At 44.5% G+C, this 10,488-nt stretch overlaps 1 non-coding gene across 1 annotated transcript; it reads right to left on the bottom strand.

The window, feature by feature from the left end:
• Positions 1-818: 818 nt before the first annotated feature.
• Positions 819-959, bottom strand: LOC138266683 (U4 spliceosomal RNA). Its single transcript, XR_011199616.1, has one exon. It is a non-coding gene; the product is annotated as a U4 spliceosomal RNA (small nuclear RNA).
• Between the last annotated feature and the right edge of the window lie 9,529 nt (positions 960-10,488).

Raw genomic sequence — 10,488 nt, forward strand, 5'->3', positions numbered from 1 at the left:
ACGGTCCGGGGAAAATGCCACTTTAACGCTGCCTTAGAGTAAAAAAAAAATTACGCTATGGCAGCACTAAAGTGGCGCTAGGGGCTCTCAAATATACCTTATAGCTTTTCATCCCTCTCAGGTGAAAAAATGGTCCCTAGTGCAAGGAAGGAAATGGGCCCTTTTGTTGCTGTTTGAATGATAAAATACGGGAAAAATTAGGGTTAAAGCGGCCCCCTGGGCACCTGCTGTACCAATAGATGGTACGCCTCTGTCCTTGAGCTCGTTAACATCTGTAATTGAGTGCCCTGAAGCGCTTTAGAAATGCACTTTGGGGCAGATTTATGAAAAGTGGAGCTGCCACTTTTCTTGAGCCCCTGAACGCCACCCTAACGCCACCATGGTAACGTCGCATTTAAAAAACGGCGCGGCGTTTTTGGCCTCGTTGGGCCACTTTTGCGTACATTTGCGTCTAAAAAAAGGACGCAAATGTGGAGCAAGGAGGCGCTAGGGGCTCCTAAATATGCCACTTTATATAACGTTAAAAGTCACGCTCGACACCTTCGTCAGCTCTCGTTCTGTTTCAAACACTGCATACAGTCTGAGCGAACTTTCTCCGCATTATACTGTTGATAACAAACGGCTTCCAACAGAAATACGAAAACTAATCAAGACGAAAGCATCCTGAAAGTTCCTGCCGGATGCAGAAACTCCGACACACTAAAACTAAATCGAAAACAGTGAACTAAAAGAAAATAAACTCTGTGTGGTCTACCCGACACCAACACGTTCACATAAACTACTAAAAAAAATCTTATTTTTTTTACATTAATATTCAGTCTCCTTGGAGACTGTCAAAAATTGCCAATATCGACTATATTTCAAATCGTCATGGCGGGGTATTGGGTAAAGTTTTCAATAAGCAATAATCGCGCCTCGGTTAGACCTCATTGGCTACGATACTGCCACTGCGCAAAGCTAACAATAAAAAGGCGAATAAAGGTGCGTCTCGGGGTACCACCTCATGATACAAAGACCAAGGAAACGTTTAGTTGTCCAAGAATTACTACACCTCCACTGGCTTCTAACAGGCAAAATAATACACTTTGTTAGGATTGTTTTATCAGGTTCCGTCCACTCTCTGCCCCAAATATTCCATACCGGCGAGCAGAGAACTCTGGGAAATGTTATGCTAAATAGTTGCACAGGTAGCGCTGCATCCTAGTTACAGGTTTGATGCTCTTCATGTGAAGATGGGGTCCATGCTGCTAGCGATGTGGTGTGGAAATGGAAGAAGCACGAATTCTTAAAGCATGTCTTCAAATGTTTACCAAGGAGGCATGGTAATCATTGAAAGAAATGTAAATGGTAAACTACATTTTTCGATACAGCACTTACTGCAGGTGAGCCGTTTCATTGAGCTACACAGATGCATTTGCTGCATTTCATTTACACCTTTAAAAAATAAAATGTTGGTTTCGTCGTTTCGAAAACATCTTAGAGTGTGCCAGAGAACATCTGTAAAATGAGAAACTCGGGAAATGGTGGACTCATATTAAGGGGAAGAAAGGGGGCAATAAGAAAACATCAATGTTGCCCCCTTATTTATATAAGTAGTAACTTCAAAGACCTATGGCCCGTATTTATACTTCGTTTGCGCCGAATTTGCGTCGTTTTTTTTTACGCAAATTCGGCGCAAAACCAACGCCATATTTATACTTTTGCGTTAGACGCGTCTAGCGCCAAAGTATGGGCAAATAGCGTCATTTTTTGGCGTGAACGCCTTCCTTGCGTTAATGAGATGCTAGGAAGGCGTTCCCGTCTAAAAACAGACGCACATAGCGGTGCGTGGTATTTATGCTCCAGGGCAAAAATCACTCCCGCGCGGCAGGTGGCGCAAAAAAATGGCGCAAAGCATGAATAGCGTGAAATTTTAACGCCTGGGTCAGGGCAGGCGTTAAAATGGGGCAAACACACCTGTACTTAATCAGAACACACAGAACAAACAACAGAGCAGCAGAGCAGCAACAGGGAGACATGGAGGTGCTTTTTCTTCAACGTGCACGTAGACGCAGAGCCCTGCAGCAACAACAGCAGCCACAACAACAACAGCAGGGACCCCAAAGACAGCGCAGAAGGCAGGAGAGGATATTCCGCCCAAGAACAACCCTGCATGGTCTCAGGGAACGAGACATCATCCAGAGGTACCGGTTGAACTGGCAGGCCATTCAGCAGCTGCTGACAAATATTGAACAGCAATTGGCCCCCACTTTAGTGACTCCACGCACTATCCCAACAGAAACAAAGCTGCTTGCCGTACTTCACCTGCTGGCAAGTGGCTCCTTTCAGACAACTGGTGCCCTGGTTGGTGGAATCTCACAACCATCTTTCTCCACATTCCTGCCTAAAGTACTGGATGCCATCATTGGACTGACACCCCGCCACATCTGCTTCCCTAACACACTGCAGAAGCAGCAGGAAACAAAACAGGGGTTCTACGCCATCAGTGGCTTTCCGCACGTCCTTGGTGCAATCGACTGCACACACGTACGCCTTGTGCCACCTTCTGCGAGTGAACACCTCTACCGCAACAGGAAGCACACACATTCCATCAACGTGCAGGCCATAGTCGATCACCAAGGACTGATCAGCAACATCGTGGCTAAATATCCTGGGAGAGTACATGATGCATTCATCTTCCGTCACTGCACCATCAACCAACACTTCCAGGATGGACGGTATGGCAATGGACTACTTGTTGGTAAGGACAAAAATCTACTTATATACTCACTGCACAGAAACCCTCTAGGATAAACAACACATACACCACAATAGCAACACCTAGACAGGAACACACTGAGGTACTCACATCACTAGCCATGTGTCACAAGTCACCATTGAACCTCTCACACATTTGAATTTACTCCACAGCTTAGTGTGAAGACATTCATGACTGTGGTTGCCTAAATGTCACCTTGCAAATTGGAAGTCTCACAATAACCTGTACACTAATACAATGCATAACTTTTAAGGGATGGGATGGCCTGGCTATGTTCATATGGACGTTTCTAATACCCTTTCATGTTTCAACTCTGCATGGAACTATCATCACACCCCCAGTGAGGACACACGGACACCTGTGTCACAAGTCACAATGCAAGGGAGGGCACACTGTACTTGAGAAACCAATACATCCTGCTGACAAACAGTTAGACAACAAACACTTGCTCAGCCAAGGAAAAAAAACAATGCCAAAGTTTCCACCAACAACCATAGGTTGTCACATTAGTACACAAAATAGTCACAGACAACACAACACAACTACTGCCATCAAAGATACGTACAACAGTGCCTCCTACATCTAATTGATACCATTCTGTGTTTCTCTTTCAGCTGATCAGGGGTATGGCATCCAGCCTTGGATAATGACACCATATGGGAACCCAAATACTGCTGCTGAGCGGGCATACAATGACGCCCACAAGAGGACACGCAGCATTGTGGAGAGGACCTTTGGGATCCTCAAGTCAAGGTTCCGCTGCCTTGACATCACTGGCGGAAGCCTACTATACTCCCCAGAGATGGTATGCAAAATTATACTCACTTGTGCCATATTACACAATATTTGTGTACAAAGGAACATTCCCCTCCTTGAACCGGACCCAGACATGCCTGAGGATGATGATGAGGAGGATGCTGGCCTGCAACAGGAGGGGGAACAACCTAACACCGCAGCAGGAGTGCGTAGGCGCCAACAGCTTGTGAACAATTTTTTTACTTAAGTCATTATAATCACTTGTATTCCACACTTGTAAATAAACACAGATCACAAACACCACATCATGCTTTGGCCTATTCATTTCTGACCACCTTTAGTTTGAAATAGCTGAAGATGAATGTCGTCTCATTGATCAAGAATGCCATTAAAAATCATCACACCAAAAATAAACATCACAACTGTATGCACAGAGGGTAGGATGTGACATGTTACATTACCATACACAGAGCCCAACAAGAGTACAAATGTGACAATTAGACATGCCGGATCCAAACAACTGAAACAGTCTCTCATCCAGCCCAAAATTGGAGATCATTTGAAAGTCACATCACACGGGTTCAGAGACAGGGTGGGACCATCCATGTGTACGTGAACATGTCATCAATGGCTTCTCTCAAGTGTATGATGTGAGCAATACACAATTGCAACAACATCAGCTGCCACTAACTCAGGAGGAGACCTTGAAGTTACAGTGACAACATACACACAGACAGGTCATACTGGATCCACATTCCCACACACATGTACACATATGTCATACAACCAACCTAATATTTGAAAGTAGACCATCACAGTTGTGTCCCAGTTTGAACCTAGCAGGAAGATTGTAACATGACACTAAACCAGTTTATGCAGAAAGGGACACAGACAAGCAAAACAATCTTCGCATTATCACATCGTGAACGCTGAGAGTCTTGCAAACTTAGGGGGTCATTCGGACCCTGGCGGTAATTACCGCCCTGGCGGAGGTCGGCGGTAGCACCGCCAACAGGCTGGCGGTGCACCGATGGGCATTCTGACCGCGGCGGTTCAGCCGCGGCCAGAAACGGACTTCCCGCTGCCCTTGAGAATCCGCCATGGCGGCGGAGCGCGCTCCTTCGCCATGGGGATTCTGACACCCCCTACCGCCATCCTGTTCCTGGCGGGTCTTCCGCCAGGAACAGGATGGCGGTAGGGGGTGCCGTGGGGCCCCTGGGGGCCCCTGCAGTGCCCATGCCAATGGCATGGGCACTGCAGGGGCCCCCGTAAGAGGGACCCACAAAGAATTTCAGTGTCTGCTTTGCAGACACAGAAATTCGCCACGGGTGCAACTGCACCCGTCGCACCTTCCCACTCCGCCGGCTCCATTCTGAGCCGGCGTCCTCGTGGGAAGGGTGTTTCCCGCTGGGCTGGCGGGCGGACTTTTGGCGGTTGCCCGCCAGCCCAGTGGGAAAGCCAGAATGACCGCCGCGGTCTTTCGGCGGGAACCGCTTGGCGGGCGGCGACCGCCGCCCGCCGCGGTCAGAATGACCCCCTTAGTCATATGAAAATGGTATGCAACTTAGCTCCAAATCATCAATACTGCAAACGTCAAATGGGCTAATGAGATGAATGAATGGTCAACAGTCATTCATACCATATGGCCTTACATTCGCCCGCTGCTGCAGGTTTGCCAGGATATGATAAAAATACTCCATGGATACAGTAGCTATTCTGGATGGTCAAATCCTAGGGTGCTGGGGGACTAACTCCACCTCTACCACCCCCAAAACATACAGGAATCATGTACTTGTGAACTAAACACATGCATAAGGCACATATGTGGCCTCAATGTCACAAGTCCTACACAAATATGAAACACAAAATCATAATGGGACATGGTCAGCCCCCTAAAAACTGAAAGTGACTCTCCCACTCCCTGTTAGGACTACAGATAAAAGCATCCCCATCATAAAGGTGGGGACATTTTGGAGACGGAATACATAATGGTATCAAAAACCTCATTTCAAAATAGCCATCAGCAATTACACCAAATATGTTGTCAAATATGGTCAATACATTAGTTAACGTATCCCAAACATCACAGTGTGAAGGCCGTCTATACATAAAAGTACGGACATTTGTCAGATACAAACACAAATGTGTCTCACATCGCACCGTTTTACCATGACAAATCACCTTTCCAAAGCTAAACACATGAAGACATTTGGATCAATTTGCTCCATATTCTACGCATACAGCATGGCCGTCATAATTTGTTCATGTACATGAGTGCACACAATGCAGAGTCAGATACAAATGTATCCAAAAGTGTCTTGATATTTCACCTTCAAATTATTATTTACATCCACAATATTTTTGACTCTGCATCATGTGCACTACTGTACGTGTAATAAAAACCACGCACATGATGTATGCGTGGTCAAAATGACGCTATATGCACAATATATTGCTCATTTCATGTACAGTATTAATTATTAATATTAATAGCATTTTTTTTGACTCCGCGTCATGTGCACCACTGTACGTGTAATAAAAACCACGCACATGATGTATGCGTGGTCAAAATGACGCTATATGCACAATATATTGCTCATTTCATGTACAGTATTAATTATTAATATTAATAGCATTTTTTTTGACTCCGCATCATGTGCACCACTGTACGTGTAATAAAAACCACGCACATGATGTATGCGTGGTCAAAATGACGCTATATGCACAATATATTGCTCATTTCATGTACAGTATTAATTATTAATATTCATACCATTTTTTTTGACTCCGCATCATGTGCACCACTGTACGTGTAATAAAAACCACGCACATGATGTATGCGTGGTCAAAATGACACTACATGGACAATATGTTGGTCATCTCATGTACATTATCAATTATTAATATTCATATCATATTTTTTGACTCCGCATCATGTGCACCACTGTACGTGTAATAAAAACCACGCACATGATGTATGCGTGGTCAAAATGACGCTACATGGACAATATGTTGGTCATCTCATGTACATTATCAATTATTAATATTCATATCATATTTTTTGACTCCGCATCATGTGCACCACTGTACGTGTAAAAAAAACGACGCCCATGATGTATGCGTGGTGTAATTGACGCTACATGCACAATATGTTGGTCATCTCATGTACAATTTGAAATATTAATATTCATAGCATATTTTTACACTCCGCATCATGTGCACTGTAATGCGTCAACAAAATATGACGCACATCTGTGTATGCGTGAAAATATGACGCATTACGCGAAAATAAAAACGGCGGCCATTTTATGCAGGAAGTGATGTAATAGGATATCCTGTTTACCAAATCTGTACTGGGAGTTGACTTTCACTTTCACTTTGCAGTCTCAGAGTTATCTAGACTGTGTGGTTGTGTGAAAGGTGTTGTCCTGTGTTTTACTGCTTTAGTGTCCTGTGTGCCTTGTATTTTGTCTTTGTGTCAATCTTTTATTGTTGTCAAACATTGTCTCAGTCTGTTTAGTGTTGTTTTGTCTATACCTGTGATAGTTTGTATTGTCTGTGGGAGTCTGTTGTGGGTAGCATAGTTTGGGGTGTTAGTTGGGCTATTTTTCTCCTTCTTCTTTTTCTTTCACACCTCTACCTTTCCCCATTTCCCACTTTTTCTTTCATTTTTCTTTGGTACTTTTTTACACCTCGCATCATGTCAGGTAGGCCTCGCCTGTCCAGGATGGGTGAGGACGAATTGGGGGGCTTCATATGGCTCGTAAGCCATTTCCTCCCACTGATGCTGGAGGCTGGGGGCCGTGTGATACAGGGGTATCACACGGAGGCGAGGAAAATCCATTGGGAGAAGGTGCGCCATCACCTGGTCTGGGTCTACGGGAGTATGAGGAATGTCCATCAACTCAAGCACCGCTGGGCAGATCTGATCAGCAGGGAACAGGACCTGCTGGACCACCTGGGACTCCGGATTGGTGGCTATGTTGGTGAGTAATAATCAATTACATGGGAATAATAGGAATGTGTGCGTGAACATGTGATGATTGGTAGCCAATCTGCAAAATAAGTAGCTGACTGCGTGTTATACTAGGGAAACCTAGGCCCATGGGCATACACATAAATCCCCATTTTTGCTACATATGTACACCCAATAACAGCAGTAAAATGCAACATCTATTTGTATTTTGCTAAGTAGCCCCCTCTCTGCGTCACAAAATGATGCAAATGCTGCGCTACAAAGGTATACATATGTGTCCAAATGTGTATTTGTTGCCGGGTGTGTATGAAGACCTATGCTACCAGGCCGATGCCTTATCTTTGCAACACATACCAGATGGCTGTAGCTGCATGGAATGTAGTGTTGCATTTGTGTCTGAAAAGCAACACGTGAACTGCTCTATTTGTACTCTACTGGTCATAATGGCCAGTGAGTACGTCATGTAGAAACAACATACCTACATATGTAGACGCCATAGCTAGACCGAAAATTGCAAACACATGATGATGCAACACCTGTGTGTTGCCTTCACGTCACATGAAGTTAGTCATGTTGTCCACACATATGTCACATGTGTGTCTGGTTGCTGTGTGTTGAACCTGTCCCCATAGCCTGTTTGATTGTGAGTGGTCATGCAGTCCTCATGGAACCAGTTGTGAAATGTTTCTCTCTGGGATGCACATGCTGAGATGTATGGATCACATGATTGTTCGGGCCTACTAATGGAGGAGTAACTTGGACGACACATGACTGTCCTGGCCACTGCATGAGTGTAGTAGGGTGTGTCACTGGAGCAGGAGACTCATCCAATGATAATCTAGAATACAAAGTCAGCCAGGCAGGATGAGCATGTGTGAAAGTGTATCATTACCATGTAATATTCACACACTGTCATTGTAACAGAAATTATTTGTTTGTTCACCCAGTCTGAGTATAATCTTCCTTTCATGCTTTACAGGTGGACCAGCCCCGTACACCGTTGGTGAGGTAGCCCATTTTGACGACCCCGATACCTACAGTGAGTGTTGCCTAAGTGCTATTTACATTGTTTGGAAATGAAGCATGATGGATTACTGTGTTTTCAGGACAATTCATGATATGATGTGCTGGCCGTTCATTGGCTTTGTTGTTTTGGTGTGATATCAAATTGGAATAATGTTTCGGTAAAGCAATCCCTAGTCATCTCTCAGATTGAGGGGCAGTAGGTCATTCAATTAGTGCGACTATTGGGAATAGCATGACTCATTTTGAACACACTGGTCAATGTTAGACTTGGTCAGGAACTTGCCATTAACTGAGTCAGCATATCAGACTGACAGTCTCCCAGATAGCTTAGGCACATGGCTTCGTTGACAAGTGCTTCTTCCTAGTTGAGGATGGACTGTGTACACTGTAGGTCGGATCTTCCGGGGGCATGTACTTCCACAAGGTGACCTCGAAGTGTGTGTGACTTGAGTGCAATGGCCTAGGTGTTCTGTTGAATCATGTGAATGGGTGTTCTACCTCCTCTGTGTGTGTTGTAAAACATGCCTCACTAATAGTATGTTATGTTTGGCTAAGTCATATCATTTTGACATGTGTGGACCTGGGATGTGACAAGGTTGGGCTGACTCCAACGTGTTGCTAGCCCTTCATAGGTGTTGTGTGTGAAGGCACATGCTTGTTGCACTTTCTGTACACTCCTGGTTGTGCATTGATCATGGGATTGTTGTTTGTTCTTCCCACACCACCCACAAAGACTGGGATGTTACTGTGAAACAGGGTACCTAGGACTGTAGCAACCAGTATGTTACACGTACTTAACACCTTTTGTGACTTGAGTTTGTACCTAGGTCCAGATGTAGCAAAATGTCTCTACATTGCAAATAGCATAATTTGATGTTAGTGAGTTGCAAACGTCTGTTTCCTAATCCGAAATGTTTTTGGTGGTCATGTACATATTCGCAAAATGCTTTTCTAAAGTAAAAAAATAAAGGAGTTTACCAGCCCTACTTGCAAATCACAGTGTTAGGCAATCCCATTTGCTAACGAGTACGTGGTTGCAAAGTGAGTAGCTGTTATCATCCACTTGAAGTGGCTGCTAACCAACTTGCTGACTGGAAGGGGTCCTCATTGTGAACCTTCACCTTTGTGAGTGGACCAAAATACTCCTGCACAAAACAGCCAGTGGTCTAGGGGAGCAATAATTATTGTGTAAATTACGAACAATCAATTGTTGTGAATTTAAACAAATCGCAGCTCATTTTCCTTTCAGATAAAGGGCCTACACTTGGTGAAAAATAACTTGCTTCATTTAAAAGCAGTCACGTCTATGGAGTTCTGCTGTTCCCAGCAGGCCTCCATCCCCGTGAGCGCCCATAGTTGCTAAGGTGGTGCAAGTTGGAACCCACATCATTGATGTTCATGAGGTGGGATTTAGGGACCCCATAGTGACTCGCAGACGGTGTCAGAGACACCGTTCAGCTTTGCAATTTGCTAGTTGATTTCCCATCAATTCCTACATCTGGCCCATAGTGTCGACATATGATTCATGGCCAGGGGTTCAATCTTAGCACACAACTATTTCGAAATGCCATTGAGTGAGGAGTGTGATTCTTATCACATAGAATGACATATGTAGTGAAGTCAGTATGCGGACGAGCTGGTGCCATAATGTATAATGGCTTAGGTATGAATTGTAGGAGTAGTTTAGGGTGATGTCATCCATCATGTAGAGACATGGATATGCTATATGTGATATGCCCTTCAGTATGCATGATTCACATGTACTTCCTCTGAGCCTTCCCGTGAAATATGTTGTAACAATTGCTGCAACCAATACATTGCTAGTAATGGTCAAATTACCCATTGTGGTATTCAACCCACTGTAAATTCTATGCTCAATATTTGCCTTTTCCCTTCACAGCTGCAAACCTGAGTGCCGCAGCTCGCAACCAGTTTGAGCGCCGTGCAATGAGGTACAGGCACATCCCGCAGG

The sequence above is a fragment of the Pleurodeles waltl genome, chromosome 11 (genome assembly GCF_031143425.1).
Source record: "Pleurodeles waltl isolate 20211129_DDA chromosome 11, aPleWal1.hap1.20221129, whole genome shotgun sequence".
NCBI classification, from domain to species: domain Eukaryota; kingdom Metazoa; phylum Chordata; class Amphibia; order Caudata; family Salamandridae; genus Pleurodeles; species Pleurodeles waltl.